At 36.6% G+C, this 16,659-nt stretch overlaps 1 pseudogene; it reads left to right on the top strand.

Moving 5' to 3' along the window:
* The first annotated feature begins 10,579 nt into the window (after nucleotides 1-10,579).
* Nucleotides 10,580-12,719, top strand: LOC101048229 (platelet basic protein-like; annotated as a pseudogene).
* The last annotated feature ends 3,940 nt before the right edge of the window (nucleotides 12,720-16,659 follow it).

The following is a 16,659-nucleotide window of genomic DNA, read 5'->3' as shown; positions in this document are numbered from 1 at the left end:
ATTGTCCCAAGTAGCTGGGTAAGTAAGGGAACAACCTTTAAGTAGCAAGAAACAACTTCTGTGAGCTTTTCTCACAGCTAAAAAGTTAAAAACAACAATCTCTTCATAGTTCCAAGAGATTGTTGAAACTATGAATGAGATGAGAAAGAAAAGTATTTGTAAACTATACATAAGTAAATAAATGCAAACCATTCAAGAAGTTCCATAAATGGTAGCATTCACTCCCTAACCTCCACTTAGAAGACACTGAAAAATGTTTACAAATAGCACCAAAGGGTTCAATAAAACCACTCCTTACACCTAAGACAAAGTTCTTACCCTCAAACATTGGAGCTTGCTGTACTGGCTACCTAGCTCTTGCTAACATGGAACAGGGAACATACAAAGGACAAAAGAGATGCTTTTATTTGCATGGTGGTTAAAGACAGATTTCAAATGATCAGATTGACTTTGGAGTAAATTCCAGCTCTGTCACTGTGATCGTGAGCTAGTTTCTTTACTTCACTCAACTTCATTTCCCCTTCTACAGAATGAGGATAATAACAGAATATGCCTTCTGAAGTGTTGCAGGGATTAAATGTTACAGAGGCTCCGGAAACCTGGTTCTTGCCTTCGGTCCTCAGGCCAACTCCTTGGACATTGTCTGTGTCTCTGTCTTAGACAAAGTAGATAGGAAAATTTTGCTTTTCATACCAAATTGCCGAGAACTTGCAATTACACGGCAGTGTCCTGTAGAAAGTGTTACAGCAGGAAGTGGGACACAAGCCTATCTGAGGTGGTGGTCACAGGATGAAGGAAATAGGAAAAGAATGCTACGTGACACATCATAGTTTTGAGAGGCTGTCAGCAGGAAACAGCGATGACCACAGTGACTGAGGTTTCCCGAGCAATGTTGTTTCCGGAAAAAAGCCTGGATTCAGACCCAAGAGAGGGTTCTTGGATCTCACACGAGAAAGAATTCAGAGAAAGTCCACAGTGCAAAGCAAAAGTAAGTTTATTAAGAAACAAAATATAATCACATCTATGTAATCTTATTGCTTAAATACCAAATCTCTATCAGCAATTTCAGAGAAGAAGCCTTCGGTGTTTTTTGTTCCCTATGTTTCACAAGCAAGTGGTTATAAATCAGGAGGCACACAGGGGAACAGAAAGTAAAATCTCTAAGACCAGTTAACCCAAGTCCCTGTAAATGACACTGAAGCAGAGACAGCAACCAAAAAATGGATTCATGCAAAGTGGACGAGGCAGATGAATACAAAGAGCATAACAGTTACCAACCCATGGTGCCAAACCTATTCTTAGCCAAGACGAACAACTGAGAGGGGCCTCTAACCCCATAAATTTTAGGATGGACCTAACCTTCCAAAGTTGGGCCTAGAACTCAGGTTTGGTCAACTGTCCTTGCCTTTTATTAAGAGGGGACTTTAACTCTCTCTGTCAGAAGAGACTCTAACTCCTCTAAGTTGGGCCTCTAACCCAATCCTATCCTTGACCCGGGTACCCTGCTGCTTACCCAAAATCAACCAACTGGTGTTGCAGTCTATTTCCTTTGGGTCCAGGGTCTCCTCAGTATTGTCCTTTCATGGTCACCAGAAAGATGTTACCAAGAAGGGGTCCCAATCCAGATCCCAAGAGAGGGTTCTAGGATCTTGGGCAGAAAGAATTCAGGGCAAGTCCATAGTGCAAAGCAAAAGCAAGTTTATTAAGAAAGTAAAGTGGTGAAAGAACAGCTACTCCATGGACAGAGTAGGGTGTTCCCAAAATTAAAAGGAAGAATGTGCTCACTCTAGGTACATTACTTGTTCATGTATAAGATAAAAAAATATCATGGGGAGATGTGCTCTGCTACAATAGTTTGTGATGAAGGATTTGTTTTCTTAATTATTATATTAGTACCTTTCAAGAAAAATTAGGAATTCTTCTATTCTCAATATATTGCGATGTCAGGACATGCATAATTCTGGGTCTGTTTAGTAAATGTTATCTATCTGTTCCCTTAACTGTAAACTTCCAAAAGCTAAGAATATCTAACTTCCTGGGAATGCAGCCCAGCAAGTCCCAGCCTTATGTTTTCTTAGCCCTCACTTAAGATGGAACATTAGGAGAAATACCTAATGTAGATAACAGAGTGATGGATGCAGCAAACCACCATGGCATGTGTATACCTATGTAACAAACCTGCACTTTCTGCACATGTACCCCAGAACTTATTTATTATTTTTTTTTTTTTTTGAGATGGAGTTTATCTCTTGTTACCCAGGCTGGAGTGCAATGGCACAATCTTGGCTCACCACAACCTCCGCCTCCTGAGTTCAAGCAATTCTCCTGCCTCAGCCTCCTGAGTAGCTGGGATTACAGGCACGCACCACCATGCCCAGCTAATTTTTTGTATTTTTAGTAGAGACGGGGTTTCACCATGTTGACCAAGATAGTCTCGATCTCTCGACCTCGTGATCCACCCGCCTCGGCCTCCCAAAGTGCTGAGATTACAGGCTTGAGCCACCGCGCCCGGCCCAGAACTTAAAGTATAATAAAAAAATTAAATAAAATAAAAAAGATGGAGTCACTGTAGTTTGAATGCATCTGACATATTTTCCCATTCCCTTTACAAGAGGACGCTTAATTCTAAAAGCTGCAGAAAGACAAAGATCAGTCTTTTGTAACTTCCTTAGGCTGAACAGGGGTGATGATATTCCTGCCCAACTATTAGAGCCTCTTGTATTCAGGGTAGAGAGGAGCTCAGTCAGAAAGCGTTGGTATGGTGAGGGTTGTTCATAAATGAGTCCCAGCAAAGGGCAAAATCTGAAAAATTAATGTGTCCAACTTAAGAAACCATTGAGTAAGCTTATCTCACATTCCCACACAAAGAGTACAATTGCAATGTATTCCATGACAGCAAAGCAAAATAAGTGAAATCATCCTAAGTAAACTAAACAAAAAGGCTTTCCAAGAGCTGGGTAGTTGTTGGAACCAAGGTGATATAGGGTCAACTGACAGTGCATCAGTGGCAGAGATACGAGTGTCTAGGGCTTTCATAGCCTGGTAATATTATGTGAATACTCTGGAGCATACATACAACATCTGGTTTTGATCAAAGCACAAGCTCCCCCTTGGGCTGCTGTTAAAATATTCAAAGCTATATGGTTTGTAAGGCCAACTGCCTAATCTGAGAAATTCCCTCAGTTAAGAGGGTAAGGGCATGGTGTGTATTATTGAAAGCTGCACCCACGTGTTTGGCTAAGGCTTTAACTTGTAACTTGAGATGACTGTGGCTGCCTGTGGGGAAAATATAGCCATCAGACAGAACCACCAAGAAGACTGTTTTTGATGTCCTATGGTGAACCTTTACCATTTTCCAGTTAGATAGGAGAGAGTCCAGTTTGGTAAGAATAAGTCCCAAGAAATAAGGACAACCCCATGTACACCTTCCAGCCCAATCATAAAGTAAATACAACGAGCCATGAGTTACACAAGCCCATAACCATCCCCAAGGGGAAAGGTGGGCACCCATTTTTTACAAATTATGTTGCCATCCTATCCACATTTGATCTGATAAAAGAAGGGTCTGATTACATTGTTGAGGAGGCAACTATCCCATATCACGGGTTTCAGTCTGGTGGTGACTATTATTGCACCTTTCAAAACATAGACATGTTTTATCTGATATCTGTACTTGAACAACTGTCATCCACCCACATCTATTGTGTACAGTATAACCTAAAGTTGAGGTGGGATTTCACTGTTTCCTAATTAGATGAAAAAGGCGCTTTCTTGTCTCTCCATAAGAGAGGAAGGGGCTAAGGCCTGTGTGGCTATGGTACATGAAAAAAGAGGGACTATGTTTATAATGCTCAGTTTCCCAATCATAATAAAATCCCATTAACTTAGGTTGGCCGGTTGAATATACTAGGAAAACATGGAAGTAAAGGAAAGTGGCAATTCTCTACATACCCAACAGTTTGTTGGATTATGCAGAGAGGCTACAGTATGTGCCTACTTAGCAAGTAAGTTACTCTTTGCGTGATTCCAGCTTATATGCAAAAATAGAATATCAATTCATATCTTTAGGTTACCCGCCCCTTTTATTTCTTTTGAACAGGTCACTGGGTGGCTCACAGGAATAAACGGGATGAGTCTCTTGTGTTCTGTTGAGCTGTGGGACTCCATAAGAGACAGGTTTCATTTGAGTTAAGTGAACCCAGATGTGTATTCAAGAAGTTTAACTGCAGTTAGGGTACTGAGGAGAACTTGATAGGATACCTTTCCTTTTTGGGGAAAGTTGATCTGCTAGAGATGCCTCCTTCCAAGTCTTTAATAGCACCCAGTCTACTGCCTGGGTTGTAACAATATTGTCTTCCGTAGTAGAGAAAGGGAGTCTTTGATTTCCATATTCAAGGAGCGTCTTTTGCATTTGTCCTCAGTTGAGTACATAATTTTGTAGCTTGAAAGTATTGATGTCTGTTAGGAAGTCTGCAGTTAAGAAGGCTTTCCATACATTATTTCAAAAGTGTTGTGCTGCAGATTTCTCTTGGGAACAGCTGGAACCCATAACAAAGCTAGAGGCAATATGGATAATCAGGTTTCTGACATTTCCTGGCATAGTATTTTTTTAGAGTTTGATTAGCTCTTTCTACTTTTTATGAAGACTGTGGTGTTCATACTAAATGAAGAAGGTACTTAATTCTTAGGGCTGAAGATGTGTTTTGGGTATTGTAACTGTGAAAGATGGGCCATTATTGTTTTGCAAGCTCTTAGGAAGCCTGAATCTAGGAATTATTGCCTTAAATAGGAGGTTAGAAACCATAATTGCCTTTTCAGACCGGTAGGAAAAGCCTCAATCTAACCAGTGAATGGCCAATGAATACTAATAATTATTTAAATCCTTTACATGGGGGCATCTGAGTATAACCTACTAGCCAGTCTTCACCAGGATGCATTCCAATATGCTGAACAGGCCTTGCTAAAGGAGAAGGAAATGTTCAGTTATTTGGATTATTCTGGGCACAGAGTTAATAGGACTGAGTTACTGTTTCACTGTGCTAAGTAAGCCCTTTCCTATAAAAAGGTGAGACATTGGCTGGCTGCAGTGGCTCATGCCTGTAATCCCAGCACTTTGGGAGGCCAAGGTGAATGGATCACCTGAGGTCAGGAGTTTGAGACCAGCCTGACCAACATGGAGAAACTCCATCTCTACTAAAAATACAAAATTAGCCAGGTGTGGTGGCGCATGCTTGTAATCCCAGCTACTCGGGAGACTGAAGCAGGAGAATTTTGAAAAACATATTAATAACACATTTATATAAATAGAAATCAGAGGAGGTTAAGCACCATTTCATATGCTACAATGCTTCCTGCATAATTTCATTACACAAAATAAGCTAAATATATCTTCTTTGGACTTCCAGGGGACTTAACATCAAAAAGTTAAAGCTGGCAGTGAAATGATGAGTAAAATGTTTTCTTTTTCAAAACTCCTATCAATAGAAGCAGAAAAAGCAAGTGGCTGGATACTCCACCTGTGGGAACATCTGACCAAAATTTTGGCTCATCTTTCTAACATTCAGGTATTAATAATTACTACTAAGTTTCATGTTGTTTCCATTCTTTTTTACCAATATGCCAAAAATAATGGTTTTAAGATTTGACTGCATTAGTTAGTATTCTTCCTATTGGAATTTTGAATGGACCTGATAGGGTGTTTATCTTGAGAAAGCCCTCTGGGAATTCGGTATTCAATGCTGTCCCAGGACGACAGCAGCACCCCAGGTTTGGGACAGAAACACAATTGTCACATCAAAGGAAGTATTAAGGATTATAATACCAGAGACTCTGGAGGAGGAAAAACGGAAAATGGGGCAGAAATAAATGTAAGCTCATAATAGGAGAATGCCTAACCACACTGGCCATTGCTATGCACAACTGAGTTCTTGACCTCACAAAGGGGCTGTTATGAGTGTTTGCTTTCTTCTTCTGCAGAAACTCAACTCAAACCAAGAAATTGGAGTTGCTGTGTTTACAGCAGAGTAATAAATCACCCCAACAGCAGGGCATCAGTCTCTGACTTCTCTTCCTCTTAAAATTAAAACCTGGAATCTGAATCCATAGGCTCTAAAGCTGAGGAGTCTACCATACCACATCCAGAATCTCATATAAAGAGGTTAGTACTTCTACTGACATTTTTTTCCTACACATTAAAAGTGATAAATCTTTCCCTTTTTAGTGTAAGTTAGTTGGAATTGTTGCTCTTGCTCTAAAAATTTCCTTAAAAAGGAAGCCAGAAATAAAATGTGGTCACTATGGGATAAGTAAGGTCACTTATGAAACTGCTTAAGAAGTGAAATCAAAGCTCATAGGTCACTCTTAATTAATTAAACTTTAAGCCTATGGAAACAGCTATCTTGAAAGAACAAGTAAACTGTAGTTTGCAGTTTTTGATAGGAAAAAAGTCATAATCCGAACTTGATATTCTCTGCAGCATATCTAAGCATACATATAGTTTTAGTTTGAAAAATTCTATTAATATTTTAAATGGTACGAAATCCAAAAGCAAATACTTCCTAAGGAAATGCATCTTAATTCCCTACTTTTAACAAACATGTCATTGGTAAAGTTGCATAGACATTCTCAAGAGTCCATTCTGTAAGTCACCATTAACCACAACTGGCATTGACTCCTTTGTGATAGTGCAGTTTCACCCCCAGCACATAATAGATTCATTTGTCTATTCAACAAGCTCATCTCACCATGTCCCTAAAATCCCAATTAAAACAGCAATTGAAAAACAAACTCAGTGTCCTTATTGGCTCGTAAGTGACAAGAATGTTACTTGGTAAACTGTACCTTTTGTTCTTTAGCCGGGGGAGAGAGTGCAAGGAGAGCAATAAAACATTCTCAGGGTTGCAGAGAGCACATGCAGGTGAGCTGCAGCATTGACTCCACCATCCATACCAGGATCAACATCAAGGACAGTCCTGGGTACTCAGAGCTCACCAGCACTCCTCCTGCTGGCTGTCATGGTCCTGGGCACTTCTGATAAGCCAACCGTGGCTTTTATCTTTTCCTTATAGGCACTGGGAAAACTCAGAAAAGATTCCAGGTATAATAACATTGTATTTGAAATTAATCAAAGTGTATAAACTGAAATTAAAATGTAAGCAGCCATATATAGTATTTAGATTATGGAGTGTCACATAACTTCCTGTTGAATCAAACATCTGTTTAATTTCATAGAAATATCTGACTCTAAGAGTCTATACTTTTCTTATTAGAGATGATAGAAAGAACATTACCAAAAATAGATTTCATATAAAATACCTAATCTTAGGAAAAGTAAGAAAAAGAAAGAAAGAAGATTAATACTATTAGTATATATATACATACACTCAAACTGCAGTTGTATTAATATATTATATATGTTTATATTAGCATGGATTTGTTAAGTTAGTATAAGCTATGAGTCTTTATAACAAAGCTCTGTTAAGTTTACATTCTGTATATATTTTCTGTCAATTCCATAGGTACTACCAAAGTGTATCTTCATTTAAACATTCATCAATCAAATATTAATTTATTGATATTAATAATCTTGTTATATACCTGACTCTGTGCAGGATTCTTATCACCCAGAAATCATAGAGATAAGGAGCTTTAGATCTAAGTTAAGATCTTTATGCCGAAAATACACTCCGTTTTCCCACAGAAATCAAAGGTTCTTCAGTAAGGGAAAAGAATCAAAAAAGGGGAGGAGAGATGAGAAAGACTAGAAGACAGAAGAGAGGAGAGAAGAAAAAGAGGAGGAGGAAGTTGGAGGGGCTTATGTTATTTTTTTCTTTCTAATCTGTTACTTCTTTCCTTTTCCTTCTTCTTTTCCCTCCCCTTCTCTTATCTCTTCTCCTTCCCTCCCACCATCCCTCATTTCTGTTTATTCATGGAAGTAAAATAATTATACTTAAAAAGAGGAAGAGAAGAATCCAGGTACCCCAGAAGAAATCACAGCCAGCAGCCAGCATCAACCACCTCCCATGTGAATGAAGCCATTTTTTATCTTTAGCCACTTCAGTTGCTTCTGACTGCGCCCACTTGAGTGTAACAGAAGAACCTCACAGTAACAAGCAGGTATATCAGAAATAACAAATTTATTTTAAACCACTAACTTTGAGGCCGATTTATTGCACAAAAAAAGAGGATTATCGGTACATGGTAACAATGTAACATGTTTGCAGGCTCTACAATAACATTATGTTAGAATTTCTTCAAATGAATGAATATGTTGAGAAACTGTTTAACTGTCATACGTTTGCGATTCAACAAATGATATTTATCAACAGAATTTAAAGTATAAATTCTGAGTCCTGCAAACTTTGAAATACTTACATGCAATAGCACCCTAGAAGATATTTCCTTCTCAACTCCTTCGCCTCTCTCACTCTCCTCCCACTTTCAGCCATGTTTCGCCTCTGGGCAGTATCAGTAAAGCCTCAATTAACTTGAGTGCCAGAGTAAAGGAATTCACATCTGGACAGTTCTTGTCAACTAACAGTTATACAGAAAGCACATTTGGTTTCAGCACTTATTTATAAAATATTTTTGCTGGTTAATATTTTAATTTATTGATTAAGATACTATAACAAATTCACACAAAATCGTACTATCCCTAAGCATTTGCTGAAGAAATCGCTTTTATGATTGATTTGCAGGTGGTAGTTTAGTTTCTTCATACTTGAAAGAAGGATTTGGGAAAGGTGTGTTAAGATGTTCTGTGTGAGGCAGAGAAGTGCTAGTCTATGTCTAAATTCTGAGTGGTGGTCCTCCAGTGTCTCTAGATAATTTGTTTTAAAACAGCTAATATAAGATGTGCTTTAGGTCTTAGATAACTGGCTTGTTTCCTGAATGACTCTGCCATTTATAAGAAGACTTAAAGGGAAAAGAGATAAAATAACTTACCTCCTGCACCACACACACATACATTGTGACAATGTAAGATTTAGAAAAAGGCTGTGAAGTTATTTTAAAACCAAAAACCCTGAATTTTTCCAACTTCTAGCATTTATTTAAATCATAATTTTGCATAAGCTAACTGCTTTCAACTGAATAACTTATTAAAAAGATCTTTTAATAAGTTTTTTAATAAGATCTTTTAATAAGTTTTTTCTATTTTTGTACAGTCAGTTTATCACTGTGAGTATAATGTTTCTCATCATGAAAATCGAAGGGAATAATGCAGATGACAGTAACAACAGTTAACAGTAGCAGTTGTCATCACTGTAGTAATAGTAGAGTATTATTCATAGTTCATTACTTTGCACAAATTTTTTAGATCTCACTTTTAAAAAAGAAATAGTTAAAATGACTAAGTCACTCAAAGAAGAGAACTTCGTAAAGCCTGGCACATAACTGATGCTTATTCAATATTTTTTGAGTAAATGAAAATTAGTAAAAAGTTTTTTCATATTAAAGGCTGACCAATAGGCTTACATAATTTTGATGACTCAAAAATTTCTTACGACTTCCTCATGAACCTTGCTGACGATGTGTCTTTTGTGACAAGCCACATTTGCTGATTAAGGCAATGACTCAATGATGCTGTGCTCCATGCCTACCTCTTTCCTACTGCCAATGCACTCACAAACATCTTTACTTCAGGAGACTTTTCCTGTAGTTTCCTCAAAAGGATTAGGAACTTTTGGGAAATCTTACTAATGAACAAGGGAAGAAATATGGATAGGGTAAGTACTGGAAAGAAAAGAAGTGTCTACTAAAGTTAATAAATATTCTCAACAATATGTTGAGGGGGTTGAACAGAAAATGATACTATGAATAATGATAAAAAACCTTTATATATTGCTCTGGAAATGGCTTTGATGTTATGTTTTAATGAAAATGTTTCTTACTTGAGAATTCACAATATCGCAGTCTCAATAACAAGGAAACGCTGTGAAGTCATCCTGCAGGAGGAGCTAGAAAGAAGCCTGCTCTCCTCATTCTGTGTCCTGCTGACCTTTTCTCTGCAATTGACTCCACATCTCAGCTCTCAGAAGAACCCAAACTCTCAGCTTATGCCCTTCTTTTAAGCTTGCTTAAGACTAAAAATTCTGTGTTGAGATGGGAAGAAAAATTATTTTAGTTTAATATTTTCTGCTGCTAAACTGCCGTTTATAAGAAAAAAGTAAGTAGGGTGGAAAAATAAGAAATACATTTATCTACTGAAATTATTTCTGCTGAGGCATAAACAATTTTAGAAAAGTTTATGGAAAGCCACATGGGAAGATAGACTTGGAAAGACACATCAACAAAGTTAGGGGTGTTCTAGAGTCTTCCACAAGTTAAAGGGCTTTCTGGGAAAGTTTAGAAGATGAGAGGAAGACACTTCATACCAGAATTGTCCTTTTTTTTACACTGGAGGATAAAATAAAGGAGTTACAATCATTAGATTATCATATACAGGCTAAATGTCTATGTGCAAAACAATCAGTAAAATTTCTTGTTTCAGCACAACTTAGGACAAATATCATTGTCCTATTCCGTGTCATCAGGTTCTACATTAATCAGTACATTAACAATTTGAGGAACTCATAATAAGATGGTTTATTCAGAGACAGAGTGTTACCATCAAGTCACCAAACTTTCCCAAGGTGAGTTAATTTGAAAGTCTGCTTACTTCTAATGTAAACTGTAAAATGTAACCTGTAGGTTGTCACACTTAAATACAGAACTTCAGTAGGCATAGTGAATAATTGTTCAACAATAGGAAAAATTGGCTTGAAAACTAAAAAAAAAAAAAAAAAAAAGAAAAAGAGAGAATGAGTTTTGTTTGTAGTTTCTTGATAAAATTACAAAGTTTATTTCAAACGCAGAAACAGTTCAATAAGCTAAAATCCAAAATAAGCCTTTGATGGTAATTGGCTATTATTTTATCCATCTGCTGTCTTTGGCACTAGAAATGAAAGAGAACTCTCTCTTTCAAGGGCCATATATTTGTGGTTTCAGGTGCCCCTAAAGTGTGTATAGAAGCCTATAAACTAAGCCTATAAACTGCCTTGTAGGAAAGACAGTGCATATTGTTACAGAGTCATACAAAGGAAATACACGTAGTGTTTCAGTCTAGTTCTTACCTTCCTACATAGAGTTCTTACACATGTATAAGGGAGATAGGTATTAAGAAAGGGAGAGTAGGAATGTGAAGTGATGCATAACATGCAACTTAGTAGGAATGTTGACCTGTCTGGTCTTTCTCTGGGTTGGGTACAGCTTGACAGGCTTGTATGTCTATATCATCACATACTCTCACATACCCCTTCCCTACCTCTTTCGCCTTACTGACTTCAAGGGAGAATGTATAAATGACATCTACAGGGCATGAAAAGCCACTTATCAGCAGACTTGTAGGCAGCAACTCACCCTCAAGTGGAAGTCTTCAGGCTCTGAAAACATCTTTAACTTAGTCTTCTGCACCATAACCCTCAGACTCAATGCCACCCCCTCCTGTAACAGTGCCAGACCACTTCATCCCCTGCAGGTACTGCTGCTGACTCTCTGGCTTCCTCCACCAATGGACAAACTAAGAGAAACTTTGGGAAAGGGAAATGTCCCTGCACCTGTTGCTGCTTCTGCTATACGTGTGCCTGGGAGAAGACTAACTTGGTGGCCCTGCAGCTGGAGAGTGCCATTATACGAACAACTCTAGGTAGAGGAGGCACACTGAGGGGACACTTCACACGTGCTGGGCATTCTGCTGGGCGCTTCACTAAAGCTTTACAGACCATAGTCACCATGGCTTTATGAGAGAGGTGTAATTACTCTCAATTTACAATGAAGAGAACTGAGAAAAATATTCACGACCGTTAATAGATCACTTTTAACCCCAGCTGAAAGACTAGACAGTGACTTGTACACTGAACTAAGCTGCATGTGTGTGAAGTCAACCTCTGCATTTCATCCCAGAAACATACACAGTTTGGAGTTGTTTTCAGCAGGACCCCATTGGCGCAAAGCCAAAGTAATGTAAACCACTGCTTCTGAGTGATTGCCTCATCAGGGAAGCCCTCTACCTCCATCCCCATCTGCACTCGATTTCTCCAGTCTCACAGATCTGTTCTGATATTCAGGCCACCACACTCACAGATAATTCTGTTCTCTCTTGCAGAGTCACGCTGAAGGATGGGAGGAAAATCTGCCTGGACCCAGATGCTCCCAGAATAATAATTTTAAAAATGTACAGAATATGTTGGAAGGTGATGAATCAGCTGGTTAATTGGTTAACCTTTTTCCTAAAGCTTTCTACTGGAAGGGGAGGATTTTGAATCCTTGACTTCTCTGATGCTTATTTATTCAGGATACCTATTCTTACTATATTAAAATGTTGAACTACTTTCCATTCTGTTTCAAAAAATAAACTTTATTCTGAGACTGCTGTATAAAAGATAACAGAAATAAGATGAAAATAAGCAAACCAGGCTTCAATATATATGTTGTATCTCCAATCCTTGGCTAAATATTGTAGTGAACTTTCCCTTTTGTATTTGAAAATTTCTATTCAAACACATCTTTGTTGATTTTTCCACTCTACTGATAGACTAGACATGCTAATGACAATGAACAGATTTTGTAATGGTTAATGATATTAGCAATCAAACAGAGCCCAGCATAAAATATGTGCTCAATAAATTTTAGTTAGTATGTTCAGGAACTTAATAGGGTCTTTCAGTGTCTTAGTACCAGTATGTCTTGTTTAAAACATTCTCTGAATATTTATCCTGATGTTTGTTTTAGCCTTCAAACCCTAAAAATAATAAAGTTGTAGAACATAAGTCTTATATAAACTGTGCTTTCTTACTTTAGAGTATATACATTTACCACTGATAGAATAAAAAACAGAAGATAGAAATGAATTAATGTAGTCTATTAAAAAATCCTGTGATATTTTCTGAAACAAGAAAGGAAGAAAAAAATTCTTGAGGTTAAATGTTTGACCCTGGCATGTTTGTATATATAAGCATTTAGTTAATATCTACATGGTTATAATTCTAGCATTAGTATTGACCTTGCAAGCAAGTACAATGTAGAACTTAAAATTTAGTAGACTACTAATTCTTTTTTAATCAACAAAATTTCCATTCTTTTTTTTTTTTTTTTTTGAGACAGAGTTTCGCTCTTGTTACCCAGGCTGGAGTGCAATGGCGCGATCTGGGCTCACTGCAACCTCCACCTCCTGGGCTCAGGCAATTCTCCTGTCTCAGCCTCCTAAGTAGCTGGGATTACAGGCACGCGCCACCACGCCCAGCTAGTTTTTTGTATTTTTAGTAGAGACGGGGTTTCACCTTGTTGACCAGGATGGTCTCGATCTCTCGACCTCGTGATCCACCCGCCTCAGCCTCCCAAAGTGCTGGGATTACATGCTTGAGCCACCGTGCCCGGCCTCCATTCATTTCTTAACCCCTAAAATTTATATCCACAAAATTTTCATTAACAAAATTAATTTTGTTACTACAAAAGTATTAACATAAAAACAAAAACTTCTATTGATTTGTTGTTACATATTATTAATTTTAACAGAATTGCTGTGGAAAAAAGCTTTACTTCTCCCCTTCTCGTTTTGTTTTACAATCTGGTACTTTACAATATGGTCAACAAAAGTCACTAAGTTATGATCTGTGCCAGTCTTTATACAGTGTGTTAATAGTTCAAACTTATTAATCACTTTTAATATGCCAGACATATAAAATGTTTTGCATGCAGGAATAAACAATTTTTACAACATAGCTATGATCTGGCTAAAAGCACATCTTCTGGAATCAGAATAATGGAGTAATCTGGCTCCACCACTTTCAAGCTCTGCAAGCTGTTGGGTTGGATACTGGATGATCAAAAACGCAGTCATGCATTACTTAATAATAGGAACCCATTTTGAGAAATGCCTCATTAGGCGATTTTGTCATTGTTTGAGCATCATAGTATGTACTTACATAAACCTATATGGTATAGCCTACACCTAGTGTAGCATAGAGGACATCACAGAAACAACTAATTATGTCTACTGCCAAAGAAATCACACAGACTATGGTACTCCATGTGCCCAGAATCAAAGCCAAAGTGACCGACCCACCAAACATCATAAATACATCTTCAGGAAAACGTCCTCCCTTACAAAAAAATTCAAAAATAGAAAAAAGTTCCTGTTATACCAAATATCCAGAAATCAATATAGGGATATAGGAAACATAAAAAAGCAAGAAAATACAACACCTCAAAAGGAAAACATTAATTCTTCAGGAACAGATCTTAATCATAAAGAAATTTTCAAAGTTCCAAATAAGGAATTCAAAATATTGATTTTTAAGGCTACTTAATGATATTTTAGAGAATTCTGAAAGACAATACAAAGAAATTTTTAAAAATCAGGATACAAATGATAAGTTTACAGAAGAGATAGATATTTTTAATACAAACCAAATTAAAATTCTAGAACTTAAGAATTCATTAAGGAAAATATAAAATACATTTAAAAGTGTTAACAATAGCTCAAGGGGAAGAAAAAAATCTTAAAACTGAAGACAGGTCTTTTGATATAATTCAGTTAGATAAAAATAAAGAAAAAATTACAAGAAAAGAAAGAGCAAAGGCTTTTTGACATTTGTGACAACATAAAATGAACGAATATATAAATTATCAGTATCCTTGAGGGTGAAGAAATGAAGAAAAGATTAGAAGATCTATTTAATGAAAAAATAGATGAAAACTTCCAAATCTAGCAAAAAATTTAGACATTCAGATTCAGGAGGCTCAATTTACCCAAACAGATACAATGCAAAAAGATATTCCCTATGACTGTACTAAAGTCAAAGTTAAAAACAAATTCTAGAAACAGCAATAGAAATGTGTTTAGTTATCTAGAAAGAAAACTCCATCAGATTTACAGTGGATTTCTCAACATAATACTTTGATATCAGAAGAGAATGGAAAGATATATTCAAAGTGTTGAAAGAAAAAAATCTTCCACCCAAGAATACTACATCTAGCAAAATTAACCATACTAAATGAAGATGAGACAAAGTCATTCACAGAGAAACAAATGCTGAAGGAATTCATTATCACTAGATTAGCTCTGCAAGAAATACTCAAGGAAATTCTAAACCTAGAGGTGAAAGGATGATATTTACCATCATGAAAACACACTAAACTGTAAAAACTCACTGGTGAAGCAATTGTATCTAAGAGGAAGGGAAATGATGCCGATGATTATACTACAGAAATCCACCAATCCAGGAGAGAAAACTATAAGACAAAAAGAAAGGAACAAAGAATATATAAAACAACCAAAAAAAAAAAAAGTTAAGAATATGACAGTACCATAGCCTCATATATCAATAACAACTTTGAAAACAAATGATTAAATTCTGCTCTTAAAATACATAAAATGGCAGAATAAATTTAAAAAACATAATCCAGCTATGTACTGCTTACATGCCCACCTTGCCAGTAAAGACACATATAGACGGAATATAAAGAGATAGAAAAGCTTATTACATGCAAGGGGAAACGAAAATCAAGCAGGAGTAGCTATACATATATCATATAATAGACACTCTAAGTTAAGAACAGTAAAAAAGACAAAGAAGATTATTATACAATGATAAAGGGATCAATGCAGTAAGAGAATGTAACAATTCTTACTATATATACATCAAATACTGGAGCACCCAGATACAAAAAGCAAATATCACTAGATCAAAACAAAGAAAGACTGCATTACAATAAAGTGGGGGATGCCAATACCCTTCCCAGCATTAAACAGATCATCTAGATGAAAATAAACAAGAAAACATTGGTGTCAAATTGGACTTTAGACCAAATAGACCTAAGAGACATATATGGAACATTTTATCCAATAACAGCAGAATATACCTTCTATCAGCACATGGACTATTATCTAGAATAGAATACATGTTAGGCCACAAAACAAGTCTCAGCAAATTTTAAAAAATTAAAATCATATCAAGAATGTTCTCAAATCAAAATGAAATAAAATGAAAAATCAATACCAAGAGAAATACTGAAAATAATAGGAAAACATGATAATTAAAGAATATGCAATCCCTATCGAAATACTGCTGTCATTATTCACAGAATTAAAAAAATTACTAAAACTTATATGGAATGAAAAAATAACCCAAATGCCCTAAGAAATCCTGAGTAAAAGAACAAAGTAGTAGGCATCACATTATCAGATTTCAAAATATATTACCTGGCTGTAGTAACCAAAACAGCATGGCATTGCTATAAAAACAGACACATGGACCAATGGAATAGAACAGAGAAGCCAGAAATGAAGCCTCACATTTACAGCTTATTGATCTTTGACAAAGCTGACAAAAACATACATTTAGGAGAGGATTCTCTATTCAATAAATAGTGTTAGGAAAATTGGATAGCCATATGTAGAAAAATGAAACCGGACCCCTATCTTTTATCATATGCAAAAAGCTACATAAAATGAATTAAAGACTTAAATATAAGAGCTGAAACTATAAAAATACTAGAAGAAATCTAGGGAAAACTCGACTGTACATTGGTTTAGGCAAATAATACATGACTAAGATTCAAAACACAGGCAACAAAAATAAAAATAAACAAATGCAAAAAAGACAGATGTTGGTGAGGATG

The sequence above is a fragment of the Saimiri boliviensis genome, chromosome 3 (assembly GCF_048565385.1).
Source record: "Saimiri boliviensis isolate mSaiBol1 chromosome 3, mSaiBol1.pri, whole genome shotgun sequence".
Lineage (NCBI taxonomy): Eukaryota > Metazoa > Chordata > Mammalia > Primates > Cebidae > Saimiri > Saimiri boliviensis.
The sequence above is the reverse complement of the archived record's forward strand: the minus strand, read 5'-3'. Positions and strand labels throughout refer to the sequence as shown.